This window comes from Manis javanica, chromosome 6, assembly GCF_040802235.1.
Source record: "Manis javanica isolate MJ-LG chromosome 6, MJ_LKY, whole genome shotgun sequence".
NCBI lineage: Eukaryota > Metazoa > Chordata > Mammalia > Pholidota > Manidae > Manis > Manis javanica.
The window spans coordinates 110,202,119-110,222,512 of NC_133161.1; the positions used below are offsets into that span (position 1 = coordinate 110,202,119).

The window sequence follows — 20,394 nt, forward strand, 5'->3', positions numbered from 1 at the left end:
AGTTGGGGTCCAAGTCAGCCCGATGCAGTGGGTCTCAACAAGGACCCCGAGCACTCAGAGCCAAGGGTTTATATAGCAATTTCAAAGCACTTAACTCATAGCAATTTTCTATAACTATACATTATTCTTGCAAGACATATATCCTGGGGTTAAGCAAGGGCAGGGTAAGACTACTCCTCAATGGTTAGGGAGGTTCTGCACGATAAGCTTGGTATGTAAGATTTACTGACCAAGGTTAGCTGACCAAGGGTCACAGCTGCCCACCACCCGGTGCTCATGATTAACTTGTTTTTCAAGGCCTTACCCAGTTCCAGTTTTTCTTTCTAAGTCACATACTCAGAAAATGGCTTCTAGGCCTTTAAGATGGCTATGCTTATGCTAACCTATTTCTATTCTTACATTTGTACATTCTTTCACTGAGTCAGGTGAGCATCCTTAGCAACATTTTTATGAACCCTTTGTCAGGTAAATCACTTATGTCTGTTTCATTACTGATGTCACAACAAAGCCAAAACACAAAATTATGGGAATTTAACTGGTATTTATATAGCAGGGAAAAGGTTAATCTGATAAAGCCATTTAAACCTCCTTGGAATCAAGTATAAAAAATAAAAGTCCAGGTTCCTTATACAAAGATGGTAAAAGACATGAAACGAAGTTCACAGTTAGAAAAATGCCAGTAGCCTTTAAACATGAAAACAATGCTCAGATTAACCCTTGTTAAAAGAAAATCAAAACAATACTGAACATGTTTTCCATTCTCTCAGGTTGATGAAAATCAATTTGACAACGAACTTTGGAGAAACGAGACCCTCCCCTTTGGAACACTGACTGAGATTGTTCCCATAATTTTGTGTTTTGGTTTTTGCTTATGACATTTTTTTCTGTAGACAAATCTTTCAATTTTAATATCCAAATAATTACCTTCTTATACTGTTTCTGGAATTTGAACAATTAAAAATATTTCTCCATTCCAAGATTATAAAAAAGTTCAACCAGTGTTGTTTTAATTACTTTAATCACATGGTTTACATTTAAACATCTGATCCATATGGAAATGACTCTAAGCTACAATGTGAGGTAATATTATATACAGAGCTACCTACCTGACTCAACACCTTTTATTAAAAGTGTTAAGGTCCAGGCTTCTGAGGCTTCTCCAGAGAACAAACTACACAGGCATAGAGATGTAAATTCAAGCAAAGTCTTTATTCAGCCAGCTAGCTGGGGTCCAAGTGTCAGCCCGACGCAGCGGGTCTCAACAAGGACCCCGAGCACTCATAGCCAAAGGTTTATATAGCATTTTCAAAGCGCCTAACTCATAGTAATTTTCCACAATTATACATTATTCTTGCAAGACATACACCCTGGGGTTAAGCAAGGGCAGGATAAGACTACTCCTCAATGGTTAGAGAGGTTCTGCACGATAAGCTTGGTATATAAGATTAACTGAACCAAGGTTAGCTGACCAAGGGTCACAGCTGCCCACCACCCGGTGCTCATGATTAACTTGTTTTTCAAGGCCTTACCTAGGCCCAGGTTTTTTTTTTTTTTTTCCTGAGTCACACCCTCAGAAATAGTTTCTAGGTTTCTAAGATGGCTATGCTTATGCTAATTTACTAATCTTACTAATGCTTAGATTCTACATTTTCCCACTTTCTTTTGACCATTCCAATCATGGAATGTTTGTTTCTTCCTGCTGTGTGAGTGAATGATACTGCGGTCTCAGCATTAGCACCTGAACAGCACTCATTCTTTCCCTAACAAAGGCTATTAGCCGGTTTAAGATACAGGGACCTAAAGTGAGAAGCAGTATAAAAATAAGCAAGGGCCCTGCCAGGGTGGATATCAGGGTTGTAAACCATGGGGATTTAGTAAACCAGGATTCAAATAGCCCTTGGCTGGCCTCTTGCTCTCTCTTCCTTTGATCTGGCCTCTCTCTAAGTTTAGACATTGAATCTCTTACTATTCTGGAATGGTCTGCTGTTAAGGTTTAGCTAAGTTTTATTAGTTCTTTTTCCTGACTCTTGATGCTCTCTGCACTCCTTTACATTTCTCCCCTTTTCTTGATTAGACTGTGGAATCTTCCACAGCGGCATCTAGGGCCTGATACCTTTGACGAAGGACCAAGAGTTGGACAGTGTCAATTCTTTCCTGCACAAACTTAACAAGCTTGTTAATTATGCACGGGCTAATCGTAAACAGCAACAGCAGGATGATGACGAGTGGCCCCGCAATGGCTGAGAGAAGGGTAGTAAAAGAAGGCTTGTATTTGAACCAATACTCAAACCAGCTTTTGCTACTTTCATATTCTTTACACCTCTTCTCTAAATCTTTTTTTAGTTTGGCTAAGGAATCTCTGACTGCACCTGTTTTGTCTACATAGAAACAGCACTCTTCTCTTAAGGCTGCGCATAACTTACTTTCCTCTAAGAACAAGAGGTCCAGGCCTCTTCGCTTCTGTAGGACCACCTCGGACAAGGAGGTGAGGGATTGCTCTAGGTCTGATATTGTCTGTCAGAGTTGTTCTAGGTCTCTGTCGATTGCCAGCCTCAGGGCTGTGAGCCCCTTTTCTCGAGTTACAAGGGCTGCAACCCCCATGCTTGCCCCTGCCATCCCTAGGGTGAAGAGGGCCCCAGTGGTCAGGGCAGTGACAACCTCTCTCTTTTCCTGGTAAGAGGTCGGCCGGGCTTCCCAATCAGAAAGGAAGGACTCATGAGAATGATACATTAGGCGAGGTAAAATGGCCACAAGAACACAAAACTCATTGTTAGCATTGAGCACAGAGGTGGATAGGGCCGGAGTGAGGCCTGTCTTTGAGAAGAGCCACCAGCCCGAGGAGGGTATAATCTACTTTCCCTGCTCCCACATAGTATTATTATAGGAGGAGCATAACTGGTGCTGGGTTGTCGGTACTGTGCCTACACACATACCGACGAATGAGACTTGAGCAATAGTAAGTCCCCACGGCCTCCCATCCCAGTAAGTGGGATGGGAGTTGTTGATAGTGTAGGAGCCATTTATCCCAATTGCTTCATAGAAGGGGGGTGAACCTGGGTAGCATAGCTAACAGGGATCGGTAAGGGAGGAAGTGGTGTGGTTAAGAGTCTCTGCTATGGCCTGCACCATTCCTACATGGGATTATTTAACCTGGAGGGAGTGTGCTGGGCCTATAACTCAGAGGTCAATGGACCCAGTCCTCTCATAGGCTCTGGAGCAAGAGTTCTGGTCGGCATTTTTTCATCCTTTTTACTCAGGCCCTTGTCTTGGATTGAAGGTTTCTGAGGACTTATGACTGGGTTGGGACCTAAGGCTTTCTTGACTATTGGCTCAACTTTTAATTTGACTCAAATAAGGGTTCCAAAGGGAGGGGTCTGATAAAGATATAGGCCCCAGGTTAACCCTGTCTGCCATTGGGTGTTTTTTTTTCCTTGTTCTGTGAACTGGAGCTTGAGCAGATTACAGTCTGGGCTGTACCTATTTCGGGTGCACGGTTTAACAAATGAGAGAGTGATGAGCTGGGGAGTTACTTGCCACTTCTACTTCCCGTGATTGGTGGTAACACAACTCCAGTGTGCACAGTATCGGGACTCAGCCCCTCCACACTGCTGCTTCGCTGGCCCTGTTCACAACCCTGGGCATGCATAAAACTCATTTAGACTCACAGAGACTCTGCGCTGCTTTTCTCGCCAGTCTCCTCCTCCCATTCTAACAGGACAGAACTGAGGGGTGCAGGGAAGAGGGAGGCCTGAATGCTGACTCTTGCCCTTTCCGCCTCTCTTTTCTAAGTCCACTACTCTATCTAGGTTAAAGTACAGGTTAGGGAACCACGTGCCTAAGGGAGTCGTGTGGGAAGTGCGGTTGTATATTTCATGAGTTTCCCAGTTCTCTATTTCCCAGGTGAGCTGATAGGGGACATGGTGGTTAGGGTTCTGGTGGGTTAGAAGTAGCAGGAGCATCAGAATCACTAATAGCATGGTTCTTTTTATACAAGCGAAGTTTGAGGGGGTTATTAGTCCGAGTTACCCACCAATCTGGGCCCGGCGGGAGTCCCCGTTCTGTGTCGTCTCACGTAAACAGGGTCTCTCACCCGGAACTGATGAGGTACCGAAAAGTCTTCTAGCCGATAGGCTTCTTGGATGGACTCCTCTCTGCACAACTTCTAGGAGCCGGCCCCATTGCCTCGACGAGATGTGGCTCCTTTCATCTTCGGCTTAGGTGTAGTTTTAAGGGATTGGCAGGATGCTGCTGCACCTTCCACTTTTCCTTACGGGCCCCTGGGTCTTTATGAGGCAGGACCTTCTGAACGTGGGTGTGGTGCACCCAGGGAGCAATACTATCAACCTTGAGAGCAGTGGGGGTGGCAAACAATACAACATAAGGTCCTTTCCACCTGGGCTCGAGAGTCTTCACTTGATGTCTTTTGACCCATACTATATCCCCTGGGACTATGCCATGTTCCGGGCTCAGAATTTTCCCGCTCTCATAATATGCTCTGATCATGGGCCAGATTACTTGCTGCACTTTAGCAACAGCTTGCAACACATTCAGATAGTTAGGGGACAGGTCCTCTGCATCGGGAAGCTGCACTCATCGAGTTATAGGTGGAGGGGCCCCATACATTATCTCGAATGGAGTTAAACCATATACATACGGGGAGTTCCGAGCACGGAAGATGGCTAAGGAAAGGAGAGTCACCCAGTCCCCACCAGTCTCCAATACCAATTTAGAAAGGGTCTCTTTCAAGGTCCAATTCATTCTCTCTACCTGCCTAGAGCTTTGTGGGTTATAAGCACAATGTAACTTCCAATCTACTCCCAAAGCAAGGGCTAGTCCTTACAGGACTTTACTAATGAAAGCCGGGCCGTTATCGGAACCTATTGCTTCAGGGACCCCATATCTGGGGATGATTTCTTCAATTAATCTTTTTGCTACTACCTGGCTAGTCTCATGCTTGGTTGGAAAGGCCTTCACCCACCCAGAGAAAGTATCTACCATAACTAGCAAATACCTGTATCCATACTTCCCTGGTTTTATTTCGGTGAAGTCTATTTCCCAATTCCTCCCTGGAGCCCTCCCCCTTTCCCGGGTACCTGCTGGGTGCAGCCCTCTTGGGGCTCGTCTTAGCATTGCACAACTACTGCATTCTTTTGTGATCTGGTGAGTTACCTCATTCTGGTGGGGAAACACCAAGTGCACAGACTGGAAAAGGCTGAGCAGTTTTTTTCTGCCTAGATGGGAGGACTTATGCAGATTAGCAAGCAGGTACTGTCCTAATGCTTCTGGCAAGATCAATCTACCCTCCTGGTCCCTACCCCAATGTCCCTCTCCAAACACTTCCCCCGGGACTTGTTTCCTAATCCACTCACGATCTTGAGGGGAATACTCAGGTTTGGGCGGCAGTGCGGGCAGTTCAGATATTGGTATTTTGAGGGCTGCAAGCACAAGAGAGTCCGAGAGGGCTGCCCTCTTAGCTTCTGCATCTGCATGGCTGTTGCCGATGGCCTCGGGTGTCTTCTTTGATTGGTGGCCCGGTACATGTATAACTGCTATCGCTTTAGGTTTTTCAACAGCAGCTAATAGTCTTTGGACTTCTTGCAGATTCCTCAGTCCCTTCCCTTCCACTGAATGGAATCCTCTTTCTCGGTAGATGGCACCGTGGACATGGACAGTGCCAAAGGCGTATCTGCTATCTGTGTAAATGTTGGCCCACTTTCCTTCTGCTCTTTCCTGGGCCTCAGCAAGAGCAATAAGTTCCACCTTCTGTGCTGAGGTGCCAGGGGGCAGAGCTGCGCTCTAGACAACTTCCCCGTCGTGGGTTACTACTGCTGCCCCTGCTCTCCTGACCCCCTCCTGCACAAAGCTGCTCTCATCCATATACCAATTTAGCTCACAGTTCAGTAACGGTGTGTCTTTCAGGTCTGCTCGCACCTGGATAATTTCAGAAAGGATATCTCTACAGTCATGGATGGGGGTCGTCAGATCTGGGTCCGGCAGAAGGGTGGCAGGATTTAGGGTTACTGGGTCAGAGAAGGCGATTCGGGGAGAATCTAGTAGGAGCCCTTGATAGTGGGTGAGTCTTGCGTTCGTCATCCATTTTCCCGGAGAATGCTTGAGGATCCCTTCTACTGTATGTGGGGCTGTTATTCTCAGATTTTGGCCAAAAGTCAGCTTGTCTGCCTCTTTTACCAATAGAGCAATGGCTGCTAAGATACGCAGACAAGGTGGCCACCCGGAGGCCACTGGGTCTAGCCGCTTGCACAAATAAGCCACAGGTGTCTTCCACTGGCCCAGCTGCTGAGTCAGAACTCCTTTAGCCACTCCCTTCTTTTCATCTACAAATAGGATAAAGGGTTTTTCTGGGTCTGGCAGAGATAGGGCGGGGGCCTGGAGGAGAGCTTCTTTTAGTCTGTCAAACGCCTCTTGTTGTTCCTGCGTCCATTGCCAGCCCAGCCCTTCTTTGGTTGCTTCATATAGCAGTCGGGCTATTTCTGCGTACCCTGGAATCCAGAGCCTGCAAAACCCGGCTGAGCCAAGAAATTCTCTCACTCCCTGGGGTGAGAAAGGGACGGGGATAGCCAGGACAGTTTGCTTCATGGCCTGTGTTAGCCACCTGGCCCCATTAGATATTTTGTACCCCAAGTAGATTACTGACCTCTGACAGATGTGGGCTTTCTTGGCGCTGGCTCGATATCCCAGTTCACCTAGTTCAGCCAGCAAGTTCCCCGTGGCTTCTTCGCACTCTTCACGGGTTTCTGTGGACAGCAACAGGTCATCTACATACTGCAACAATGTCACGCGGGGATGGCTCCTGCAAAAGGGCTCCAAGTCCTGGCTTAGGGCTTCATTAAATAAGGTGGGAGAGTTCTTGAAGCCCTGAGGCAGTCTAGTCCAGGTAAGCTGCCCTTTTCTTCCTCCTCCTGGCTCTTGCCACTCAAAGGCAAACAAAGGCTGACTAACTTCAGAGAGTGAAATACTAAAGAAGGCATCTTTCAGGTCCAGAGTAGTATACCACACATGTATGGGTGGCAGGTGGCTGAGTAAGGTGTAAGGGTTGGGCACGGTAGGATGGATGTCTTCTACCCTCTCATTGACTTTCTGCAAGTCTTGCACTGGCGTATAATCTTTACTGCCAGGCTTCCTCACTGGAAGCAGAGGCGTATTCCATGGAGATTGGCAGGTCTTTAGGATTCCTGTCTCTAACAGTCTATGGATATGGGGTGCTATCCCTTTCCTAGCCTCTTCTGGCATTGGATATTGCCGGACCCGGATGGGTAGAGCTGCGGCTTTGAGTTGAACAACGACCGGGGATAGGTGTTTAGCGAGACCAATTCTTCTGGTCTCGGCCCATGCAGAGGGGAACTTCTGTACCCAAGAGTCATCTCTCTCCGGCCCCCCTTTTCTTGATCTGCCTGTAACAGACAATGTTCATCAGCCAGGGACAGAGTTAACACATGCGCCGGTTGTAGGGGCTGCCCTTCTTTGTCCATGATTTTTATCCCTTCGGGTTCAAAATGAATGCTTGCCCTGACCTTGGTTAATAAGTCTCTGCCCAGCAATGGTGCGGGGCTTTCAGGTACGACCAGGAATGAGTGAGAGACCTGATGCCTTCCTAGGTCCACTTTTCTGTTAGTAGTCCAGGCACATTTCCTGGACCCTGTCACTCCCTGGACTATACTTGTGCGTCCTGGGTTTAGGGGGCCATGGGCCTGGTTGAGAACTGAATACTGTGCCCCAGTATCTACCATAAACCTAATGGGAGTCCCGTCCACACACAGGGTTATCCAGGACTCGGGGAGGGGTGCCAAGCCCCGTCCCTATCAATCCTCCTCTCCTAGGTGCAGGGTCTTAACAGGGTTCCCTCTCCCTTGTTCCCTTCTTTAGGGGCACTCCCTCTTCCAATGTCCATATTTCTTACACAGGGCGCATTGATCTTGTCCTAGTCGGGATTGACGGGGTCCTGTTCCTCGAGGTGGCCCAAAGCCCTCCTTCACCTTGGCCAGGAATATCCTGGCCAGCTCCTCCCTCTGCTTCTTGTTCTCCCTTTTCTGAAATTCTCTGTCTTCCTTCCTATTTTTCTCCTGCATTGCCCATTTCTCTTTCTTCAGCCTTTCTTCTCTATCTTCCAGAGTTTCTCTAGCATTGAAGACTTTCTCCGCCTGCTGCAGCAGTTCCCTAATAGATATCTCCCCTAGGTCCTCCCGCTTGTGGAGTTTTCTCTGGATATCAGGGGCTGCCTGGTTGATGAATGAGAGGACTACAGATGACCTATGTTCCTCTGCTTCCAGGTTTATGGGAGTATACTGCCAGTAAGCATCAAACAGCCTTTCCAGATACGCGGCTGGGCTTTCCATTTCCCCCTGAACAATAGTTTTTACCTTAGCCAAGTTAGTGGGCCATCTGGCGGCCGCCCGGAGACCAGTCATCAGAGTCTGGCGGTAGACCCGGAGATGCTCCCTACCTTCTGCAGTTCCGAAGTCCCAATCTGGGCACATAAGTGGGAATGCCTCGTCGATGATGGGCTGGAGGGTAGTGGGTCTTCCATTTTCTCCGAGGACATTTTTCATGGCTTCATTGAGGATACACTCTCGTTCTTCCATTGTGAAGAGAGTGTGGAGCAATTGCTGGCAGTTTTCCCATGTGGGACAATGGGTAAACATAATGGACTCCACTAGACCTATAAGACACTTGGGGTCCTCTGAGAAGGGAGGGTTCTGAGTCCTCTAATTATAGAGGTCACTAGATGAAAAGGGCCAGTATTGATATTGTTGAGCAATGCCTGTACCGATGGCACGCACAGGCAGAACCGGCACTGCTCCTTCTGAGGTGGAGGGAGCCTCCCCTTCTTGTTCCCTGGCCCCCCTAGGTTTTAACTGCATTCCTCCTGTTCTACCTGGTGCCCAGCATGGGGCAAGGGTGGGGGGGTGTAGGGAAGCTCTTTCCGGCCTGCTGCCTCTCTCTGCTGAAGAGTCTGGGGAAGCTGCAGCCGCCTGGTTCCCACTGCGTTCCCCAGCCTCATTTTCTATCCTCCTGGCAGCTTCACCTCTCTCCTCTGCATACTGGGGTGGCTGCTTAATCGGCAGAAGGGGGTAGAGAGGAGAACTATCAGGGAGGACAGGCTGCACACTCGGGCGCACAGGATTTCTGGCCCTGAGATCAGAGGGCTTTAATTTTTCCTGAGCAACTAGGACGGAGGTCTTTTGTGGGTCAGTATGAGGTTTCTCCACCAAAAAGGGCTCCAACCAGGAAGGGGGATTCTCGGCCAAATTTTCCCAGACAAGAATATAGGGAAGTTGGTCAGGGTGGCCCTCAGGACCTGGCCGGGAGATAATGGCTTTGATCTTGCCAATAAGGTCCAAAGAAAGAGACTCCTGGGCCGGCCAGCCTACTCCAAAGGAAGGCCACTCGACTGAGCAAAAGGTGTTGAGCTTACCCTTCTTGATACCAAGGCTCATACTTAAGACCTATTCCTTGACCTTGGGGAAATGGGAGAGGATCAGACTCTTAGGAGTAGCCTGAGTCTGACCTATGGTGAGAAAGAAGAAGGAAAAAAAAGAATATGAGGGAGACAAAGGCGAAGGATGAAGATGCCACTTCAAACAAAATGACTGTTGTATGTGGTTGTGAATGGGTGCCTGTCGTTGCACAGTTTTTCTTCTGCGGGGGACGCAAATTCATCTGGGATTCATTCATAGCTGTGACCCCCTTATCCTGTCACAGGAGTCTTCTAGCAGCGGGCGCCCTAATGGCTCTTAATTGCCCGACCCGTGCCCGCGGGGAATGATGTAGTGGCAGAAAGGAGGAACGGAGAGAGCAGGAGAACTTTAGAACAAGGAAACTTAAAATGAGAAGTGCAAAAAGAAATATAAACCGAAACCAAAACACAGTAAAACAATCAATGATAACACCAAGCACACACACCACATCTGATCGCACTCGTTCGGACCGGTCCTTCTCTCACTCTGGTGCACACCACACTCACCACTTTCAGGATCCCCAAAAACTCTCGTAATTCTCCCGAAGGGCGTCCACTCGGACTGCCGCATGGTGACGAGCTTGATCTTTTCCTCCTCGGGCGCCAGTTTTCTGCTGACCGGATTTGCCTTCCTAATGCCGAGTCACTCGGACCCTAGGGCCAGGATTGGTTACCTGAGCTTTTACCCAGGGTCGCTAGCCTGGGGGCCGGGGCTACCAGCCCGGACTACCTCGCTCGGGACCACTAGCCCGAGACCATACACGGGATGGTGACTCCCGCTTTATAATGGATTTATGCAGACACGAGGGGGTGACCCTCGAATTACACTGCCCCGTCTGGACAGTTACACCTTGCCTCCAGCCATCCTTTGTTCTCAGGGAAGCTGCTCGTATCCCGGACGAGCCCCCAAATTTTAGGGTCTGGGCTTCCGAGGCTTCTCCAGAGAACAAACTACACAGGCATAGAGATGTAAATTCAAGAAAAGTCTTTATTCAGCCAGCTAGCTGGGGTCCAAGTGTCAGCCCGACGCAGCGGGTCTCAACAAGGACCCCGAGCACTCAGAGCTCTTTATATAGCATTTTCAAAGCACTTAACTCATAGTAATTTTCCACAACTATACATTATTCTTGCAAGACATACACCCTGGGGTTAAGCAAGGGCAGGATAAGACTACTCCTCAATGGTTAGGGAGGTTCTGCACGATAAGCTTGGTATATAAGATTAACTGACCAAGGTTAGCTGACCAAGGGTCACAGCTGCCCACCACCCGGTGCTCATGATTAACTTGTTTTTCAAGGCCTTACCCAGGCCCAGGTTTTTTTTTTTTCTTCCTGAGTCACACCCTCAGAAAATAGTTTCTAGGTTTCTAAGATGGCTATGCTTATGCTAATTTACTCATCTTACTAATGCTTAGATTCTACATTTCCCCACTTTCTTTTGACCATTCCAATCATGGAATGTTTGTTTCTTCCTGCTGTGTGAGTGAATGATACTGCGGTCTCAGCATTAGCACCTGAACAGCACTCATTCTTTCCCTAACAAAGGCTATTAGCCGGTTTAAGATACAGGGACCTAAAGTGAGAAGCAGTATAAAAATAAGCAAGGGCCCTGCCAGGGTGGATATCAGGGTTGTTCAAATAGCCCTTGGCTGGCCTCTCGCTCTCTCTTCCTTTGATCTATCCTCTCTCTAAGTTTAGACATTGAATCTCTTACTATTCCGGAATGGTCTGCTGTTAAGGTTTAGCTAAGTTTTATTAGTTCTTTTTCCTGACTCTTGATGCTCTCTGCACTCCTTTACAAAAAGTCTCCTTTTTCTCATTGATTTGAAATGCCATCTCTATTGCATATTACATTTCTTTAGGTGCTGGGTTCTCTATCTGGATTTTATATTCTAGTCCACTAATCTGTCCCTAAATATCTGTCCCATTTACAGTGATTTTATCATCGAGGCTTCATCTTATGTTTGAATGTCCAGTAGGTTTTAAGTATGTGCTACCGGCTAGTGTTGTCCAGGCCCACTGCTGTTTCTCAGGGCCTACTGACCATTTTCCCCATATAAGTTTAATATGTTTCTTATTGTTGGTTTCATACTTTTATATTGAAAATGTGGTCCTCTCCTCCACTATGTCTTCTAATAGATTGTGCTTGTGTATAAAAAGATAGGCAGATAACATAGACTTAAGTTATCATTAATCTTTCTCACTGAATTTTCTCATGGATGTAATATTTTTTTCCACTGACCCTTTTTGGATTCCCTGCAATATAAAAAAAAGTACAGCTGACCCTCAAACAATATGAGTTTGAACCAATATGGGACCTTCTTATAGGCAGATTTTTTTTCAATAAATATACTGGAAAAGCTTTTGGAGATTTATGACTTGAGAAAACATTTTGTCTCTACCTCATTTTCAGAATGTGGTATTATATACACATAACATAAACTATGTGTTAATATATGTGTCAACTGTTGATAGTATCAGTAAGGCTTCCAGTCAACAACAGGCTATTAGTAGTAAAGTATGAGAGACTCAACAGTTCTATGTTCATTTTCGACTGCATGGGTGGTCAGCACCCCTAATCCAGCATTGTTCAAGGGTCACTTATAATCTCTTAGAAGAGTTATTTTTACCTTTCTTTACAATTGCTATACTTGAACTGCTTTCTCTTACCTAATGTAATTGACTAATATCTAGCATATGTTTAGTTTTTATATTTTAAATGTTACATATATATATAGAAATCTGTATTATCAAGCATACAGATCAATAGATTACAAAGTGCTCTCCTATGTGGCCACCACCCATATCAGAAGACGATACCAGCCACCTCACATGCCCTCTGGTGGATGTTCATTCAGCCATCCTGTCTTTCTACTAACTCATGTTTCCATGATGTCTTCTTTCTGTTGCCATCTAATAAAAAACTCATTTTGAATATTACATATTTCATGTCTAGAGTTTCCATCTAACTCTTTTTCTTATGTCACCTTCTTTTCCCCTCATTATGTTCATGTTACCTTTTAATATTTGGGCACATAAAGCATACATATGATAACTTCTAAAGTTCAAGTCTGCACATTCCAGCATCTCTGACTACTGCTTCAGATTTTCTCCTATGGGTCAAGTTATCCTATATCTTGGCTTATCTAGTCATTTTTTGTTGGACGCTGGACTCAGTGATGTTACGTTTTCAGTGCCTGGATTTTGTTGTCATACTTCAAAGAGTGTGGTCTTTGCTCCATCAGGAAGTTACTTACAAACTCACTTGACGCTTCTGAGATTTGTTTGCAGGCACTTTAACAGGAGAGTCCAGAACAGCCAAACTCATCTGTGAGCTTAACCATCGTGAGTTTATGCCATTTCTAAGGGGCTTCCCTTCTGATGTCTCCCAGGAACACTAACTACTTTGTCCTGTGTTCCCTCTCCTGTTTCATGGTCCAGAAATTGCCTGAAGGAAAAATCCAGGGCAACTTTTCTGCTGACCTCAACTCTCCCCTGCCCTCTGCACTCCTGTGCTGTTGCATGGATAATAACTAAAAGGAGTTATTTTATGTACTTTGTGAAGTCTTCAAGTTATTTATGGTAGAACAGTAATTCTGGACTTGCTTTTCCAAAATTCCTGGAGGAAGAACTCTAAATTTTTGTTTCTTAGCAAAACATTTCTTGATTATCTATTGTCATGTACCATGTAAAATTCAATAAACCCTAGGATCAGAGGTTATTAAAAACAAAAACAAGAAATGATCTTTATGAAACTGTGTTTCCCCTGAATCTTGCTCCATTTTTTGGTGTATGTATATAATTGTGTTGGAATTTCATTTTTCTTATTGATATCTGAGTGTGTTTTTCCTGAACTACCTTTTAGGAAGAGATATTTTGGAGGGGTGGGTAGCATTACATGGATTTCCATTTTTCTTCAAGAACTTTTTTCCTTTTAGAACATTGCATATTTCATTTTCAGAGTTTTCATTTTGTGTAATTTCTTTTATCATTTTTCATTAAGTTCATGTTTCCTTTTGTTATGTGAGCAGATGAAGCAAATATCTAAGTGTTTTAAAGATCATGTCTGCAAATTCCAACATCTGTTAATGTTGCCTCTCTTTCTGTCAAATGATTTCCCCCTATGGTTCCTACAGCAATGGAAAACTTCAGTAATATATGTAAGATAAATTCTAGCCGAAATAAGCAGGTGAAGAGAGGCAACAAAGGGCCAGGTAGTTTATTTGAATGCAAACTCCAGGGTGATGTTCTGTGGTCTGAAACACAGGCCAGGGAAGTCACACCCAGTCAGGCAGGTGGGGGCTTATAAGGGGTTAGGAGGGGGAGGAGTGGGCAAGCTATCCTAGGGGGCGTGGAGAGGTATGACTGGCTAAAGGTGACATAATAGACAACTAGAAACCTTTTTTCTTCCAAGAGGGAGGAAGCTGACATCCGGGTCTTATTTGGCACATCAGAAGGATGGAATTCAGGGAGAACTGTCCCCTTTCCATATAAGGCATGGACCTTGGAGTCTGGTCTGTTCTCTTTTTATGGTATCTCTCTTCTGTTTGCATGTCCTTGTTTTTCCTTTCCCTAGCCTAATATTCCAGCCTTTTGGTCCTAATGGGCGATGACTTGATCTGGCTACTTCTGGCTGACAAGGGACAACGTGGAGGTTTGAGGTTGGTATTAGGCCAAAGAAGGGGTTTCAGTGGAAAGAGTTGCATAATGGTGAAATAATATCTGGTTGGTGGCGACTGGGTCATCTGAGTTAGCCGCTGTTGGAGGAACCTGAGGACACAAGGGACAACTAAGAGTAAACCACAAACTGTTATTAAGGGGCCCAGTAGGGGCATTAGCCAGGCCATTATGAGGGACTGGAATTCTGGATTGAGTTTATATCTCAATGACTAGTATTGGAATTTATTATAGAAAAGACTGTATTATTGAAATAATACTTTTCTTTAAAATCACCCTCATTTTAATTAGAAGTAGCTGGATTAAGAAAATTATTAACAACTGGCTTTATTCTTTGCATAAGTGCAGCAAGTAGAGCAGTTGATTACATAGGCTCTTTTAAATATGCTTTGCTGGAATTTTTTGTAAGGAATTTCAGATTGGACTTTTAAAGGCCTCTTGAGGCCAGACAGCCAAGCCAGACTTGCCATCAGGTTTTGCCTGAAGTACCTGTAGATTTGGGTGAATTCTTCTCTTCTCAAGGTCCTGAAGACATCTTGAGGTTCCTGCATCTTCCAGGAATTCTTCTAAGGGGATTTGTTGGCTTTATGAAGTCAACCTTAGTTCCTTAAAGCTGTTCATATCTGAGTTTATGCATGTGTCTCTCAGGTATGACATTCCAGTTAAAGCCATGGTAGTATAACTTGTGTTTTTAATTGGTCTTCTTTACAAGGAAAGCATGTTCTTATTGAACTTATGCAAATAAACATACTGCCATGAAATATAAAAATAGTCACTAGGAGTTTTTAAATTCTGGAGGGATCAGGTAGAGAGAAATATAAAGTTTCAATTCTGCTTATAAACGCAGTCATTTACTAAACTGTTGTCAGCTTAAGAGAAAAAGCTTAAAACACTTTATCAACAACATTTGAAACAAAAAGCTACAAAATCATCTTCCTTAGTTTACTTAGTCTTCTGTAACTAATACTTGTTCTGCTGAAATCTAGTTTCTTACTAGTTTAGGAGTAACAAACAGTGAGTATAGATGACAAAAGACTTACAAATGACAATGGTTAAACATCTGATGAGAGCTTACTGTGTTGGATTTTCCCAGAGGACGCCGCCGCCCCAAATCACTCATGAAAGGCGTCTCTTGATGCAACAAGCAAGAGGGGTCCAAGTGTCAGCCCGACGCAGCGGGTCTCAACAAGGACCCTGAGCAGCCAAAGCAAGAGGCTTTTATAGCATTTTCAAAAGAACAGTATTTTTCTACAAGCACATACACATGATTCATCGGCTGGTGTCACATCTTGGGGGGTTCAGTGAGATAAGATTACTCTCAGAATGCTAGGGTGGGTTTCAGCAAGATAAGCTTGGTATGTATGACTAACTGACCAAGGTTAGCTGTCTGAAGGCCGCAGCTGCCCACCACCTGGTGTTCATAATTAACTTGTTTTTCACCTCGTTTTCAAGGCCTTTCTGAGTCACATATTCAGAAAATGGCCTCTGAGCTTCTCAAGATGGCTGTGCTTAGGCTAACCTGATGTCTTCACTGAATGCTTAGATCCTACATTTCCCCACTTTTCTTTTTGATCATTCTAATCATGGAATGTTCATTTCTTCTTTATGTGTGAGTGAGTGATACTGCTGTCTTAGCATTACCACCTGAACAGCACTCACTTTCTCTCTAACAAAAGATACTAGCCAGTTTAAAACACAGGGACTAAAAGTAAGAAGCAGCACAAAAATAAGCAAGGGTCTGGCTAGAGTGGGTATCAGGGTTGCATGATACATCAGCTTAGGCACTAGCTGGACTATAATACAGAAATCACGGGACGAATTGAAGGCAGAGGTGGAGACACACGGGGTCAGTCCAGTATTACAAGCTCACTACCCCTGGAGAGGAGGGACTAAATATCTGTTTTTACTTGAGGAAGCTACGGGTATGGTCTCATTCTTTCTTCTACAGATAGAGACTCTAGCTGCTGCTAGGGAAAAGGGGCGATGACCGCTCTGGCTGCTTCGTGCTGAGAAGGGGGCGCAGTAAAGGGTGCAGCTAGGTCTCTATCACTGGTCAGTTGAGAGGGCTTCAGAAGGCTGGCGCTTCTATTCTGGGTTTCATTTTTATTACTATTTGCAGTTTTGTGGCTTCTAGGCAAGATAAAACAAATTGTGTTATTAGGTTATGTAGCAACATCTGGAGTTGGATTTTTTATTCTCGAAGGAGGCTGCATTATTGAAACAATACTTTTCTCTAAAATCACTCTCATTTTTACTAGAAGTAACTAGGTTAAGAAAATAATTAACAGCTGGCTTGATTATTTGCACAGGTGCAGCAAGAAGAGCAATTGATTACACAGGCTCTTTTAAATATGCTTTGCTGGAACTTTTTGTAAGGAATTTCAGATTGAACTTTTAAAGGCTTCTTGAGGCCAGACAGCCAAGCCAGACTTGCCATCAGGCTTTGCCTGCAGTACCTGTAGATTTGGATGAATTTCTCTCTTCTTGAGGTCTCTGCACCTGCCAGGAAGTGACTTTCTTTACTCACCTGGTAAGGCTGCTGGGAAGTCTATAAGCAAGGTACCAGGCCAGTTCTTTTAAGGGGCTTTGTTGGCTTTATAAAGTCAATCTTAGTTCTTTAAAGTTGTTTACATCTGAGTCTATGCACATGTCTCTCAGGTGTGACATTCCAGTCAAAGCCTTGGTGGTATAACTAGTGTTCTTAAGTAGTCTTCTCACAAGGAAAGCAGATTCTTATTGAACTCGTGCAAATAAACATACTGCCATGGAATACAAAAACAGTCACTGAAAGTTTTTCAACTCTGGAGGGATCAGGTAGAGAGAAGGATGTTTCAATTCTGCTCATAAAGACAGTTGTTAACAAACTTTAGCTTTTAGTCTTTTGAATATTATGATTTCATTTTTTTTAATATTCTGGCAACTCACTGAGACTTTAAGCACGAGAAACTGCCTTGAGTTTTCAACATTAAGAGCAGACTAACAGTTAAAGAAAACTTTGTCTTTTTAACTGAAAACAAAGTTCTAATTCTGCTGTACACTCGATACCAAGACTTACTCGCTTCAGTTTCACATAGCATGACTATACCAACTCTTCTACAAGCCTTCTACAACATTCTTTTTACATTCAGTGTTCTCTCTCTTTAAACAGCTGCACTTCAGAACAATCACTCTCTTTTACCTTCAACAAAACGAATTTCCGTTCTTTACACTTTCTCTCATTAAAACATACATCTTCCAGCATAGAGAAATGCCCTCTCCATCACCTTAAGCAGTTCTAACCAGAACTCAAAACTATTAGAAACTTCAACTTCCAGTGAACACTGAGAAGCAGGACACTGCAAACTGTCAAACTAACATTCTCTAGACCAACAAACTTACGAACACATTCTACAATTTCTGCAACCATGAGCTTCACAGCACAATCTCTCAGCAAACACAGAGCACATCTTCTCAACTTAACAAAACTCTAAGGCTTTAAGTTACTAAAAAGATTCTCAGGCTGCAGGTAGGCATATACACTGCAGCACACAATTAAAAAGGTGTTCACTTGCCACACTTATCCAGCTCACCCACCTGCAACAACTACGCTAGACTACTCACAAGACCCCCACTGAACACTAGACAAAGCCAAGCTTCTAAGCATTCTATTCTTAAAAGATTTAGCAGATAACATGACTCAAATGACTCTAGGTAAACTCAGGCAGCTGACAACTACCAAGACATGCCCGCCTCAGGCAAACTCAAATTAGCATTAATGCTTAACACTTTTTATCAGGTTTTCTGGAAGTTTTAGAATACTCAATTTTCACAAGTGCTTGTCTTTAAATTAATTTCATTAATACCATCTGGAGGTAGAAAGATATATTCATTTACACACTTAGGGGGTTGTCTGAGTCTGTCCCATTGTCAGTATAACAATTATTAGGCACGTGAAAGACACAAAAAACAGAGACACACACAGATTAGACACACAGCGGCTGCTTTTTGTTTTGCTCAGATTTTCAATCAGAAACTGAAAGGAATCGGAGGGTTGATACTCCTGGCGCTTAAAAATCAACCCTATCTCATCAGGTTCACTTTGCCGGAAAAACAGATGAGAGGCTACCAGGCGTCCCTGGCCCTCCAATTTCCCTGAGGCGTCCTCCAGGGTTGCAGCCTGCGGTGCTCCAAGTACGTCTACTAACCGTGGTCTCAACCCCTTTATGGGATCGGGATGACTGCCAGACAGTGGGTATCCCCTTTCAGAATTCCGACCGGTCTCGCTGAAAAACAGAAGACAGAACACAGACAACTCAAGGTGCCACTAATCTTACCTCTTCCTCCAAGAGCGACTTCAGGAGTGAAGCGGGGTGAGCGCATGATCCCGGACGAGCCCCCAAATGTTGGATTTTCCCAGAGGAGGACGCCGCCCCAAATCACTCACGAAAGGCGTCTCTTGATGCAACAAGCAAGAGGAATTTATTCAGGAACCAGCTAACTGGGGTCCAAGTGTCAGCCCGATGCAGCGGGTCTCAACAAGGACCCTGAGCAGCCAAAGCCAGAGGTTTTTATAGCATTTTCAAAAGGACAGTATTTTTCTACAAGCACGTACACATGATTCATTGGCTGGCATCACATCTTGGGGGGTTCAGTGAGATAAGATTACTCTCAGAATGCTAGGGTGTGTTTCAGCAAGATAAGCTTGGTATGTATGACTAACTGACTGAGGTTAGCTGTCTGAAGGCCGCAGCTGCCCACCACCTGGTGTTCATAATTAACTTGTTTTTCACCTCGTTTTCAAGGCCTTTCTGAGTCACATATTCAGAAAATGGCCTCTGAGCTTCTCAAGATGGCTGTGCTTAGGCTAACCTGATGTCTTCACTGAATGCTTAGATCCTACAACTGTAAGACAGCTGTCATAAGGAAATTTGGATATTTCTGTAACACAAAACATTCAGTAACAAAGTTTAGCATCATTCCTTTTGACAGTGCTTTTTAGGTAAATATATCAGATAAATAAGTCAAATTAGCTAAATATTTTCTCCAATGAGAAAAGTTCCTCTGACATGTTCCAGGGCCCTCTGGAAAATATTAAAGTTAACTAGAGGTAAAAGTACCTTTTCAAATTTGATTTTGGGAAGTTGTCATAAGAAAGTTTCTTTGGCACTTGCTTAAAGAGGATTATAGGTTGCCATGAAGCAATACTTATCCATTTAGAATGACAACAAAGTACTTCAAAGGCAAGTAAAGAAGGTTACACAGTTGTTAGTAAAGTTTAGCATTTAGTCCTTTTAATATTAAGATCTCATTTTCTTAAAGACTCTGACAACTCACTGATACTTTAAGCATAAGAAACTGCTTTGATAAAACAATTAGAAGAACTCTCTGCAATCTTTTAATATTAAGAGCAGACTAACAGTTAGGAAAACTTTGTCTTTTTAACTGAAAAAAAATTCTAATTTTGCTATGTACTTGATACTGAGACTCATTTGCTTTAATTTTATATAGCATGACAATGTTAAATTGTTCTACAAACTTTTTACAACCTTCTTTTTACATTTATATTTCTCATTCTAAATAAACAGTTGTACTTTAGAAAAAGTTACTTTATTTTATCAAAAGACACATTTTTTAGCATGCAGAAATATTTTCCTTACTACTTTAGGTAGTTTTGATTAGAATTTAAAACCATTACTTTAACCTTCAGTGAACACTGAAAAATAGGCCACTGTAAAGTGATACACTAGCATTCTTCATATTGATACATCTATGAATGTATATTATCATTTTTGGAAATGTGCTTTATAGCACAATTTCTTATTAGGCACAAAACATGTCTATATAACTTAGCAAACTTTAAGAATTTTGGTTACCACAAAAATTCTCAGGCTGTTTGCATATATATATATATATATATATATATACAATTATACATTAATGCAGTATTATTATTAAAATATTTATTTGCTAGGCTTGTTTACTTATTTTTAGCAACCATGCTAGATTACTTACCAAACTTTTACTGAATATTAGACAAAGTCAAGCCTTTAAGCATTTTATTCTTAAAAGATTTAGCAGATAACATCAACTTAAATGACCTTAGGTAAATTTAGGCAGCTGATAACCACAAGGACATGCCTGCCTCAGCCAAACCCAAATTAGCATTAATGCTTAACATTTTTATCAGATTTTCTGGAAGTTTTAGAATGCCCAATCTTCACAAGTGCTTATTTTTTAAATCAATTTTTATTAATACCATCCGGA

General features: G+C 43.6%; 1 long non-coding RNA gene across 2 annotated transcripts in view; it reads right to left on the reverse strand.

Moving 5' to 3' along the window:
• LOC140849972 (uncharacterized) overlaps positions 1 to 19,492 on the reverse strand; it is a 65,192-nt gene extending 45,700 nt beyond the window's left edge. For both annotated transcript variants that reach the window (XR_012132489.1, XR_012132490.1), the window contains exon 1: positions 18,465 to 19,492. This is a non-coding gene — a long non-coding RNA (uncharacterized lncRNA). The remainder of the gene's footprint in view (positions 1 to 18,464) is intronic.
• Positions 19,493 to 20,394: the final 902 nt, after the last annotated feature.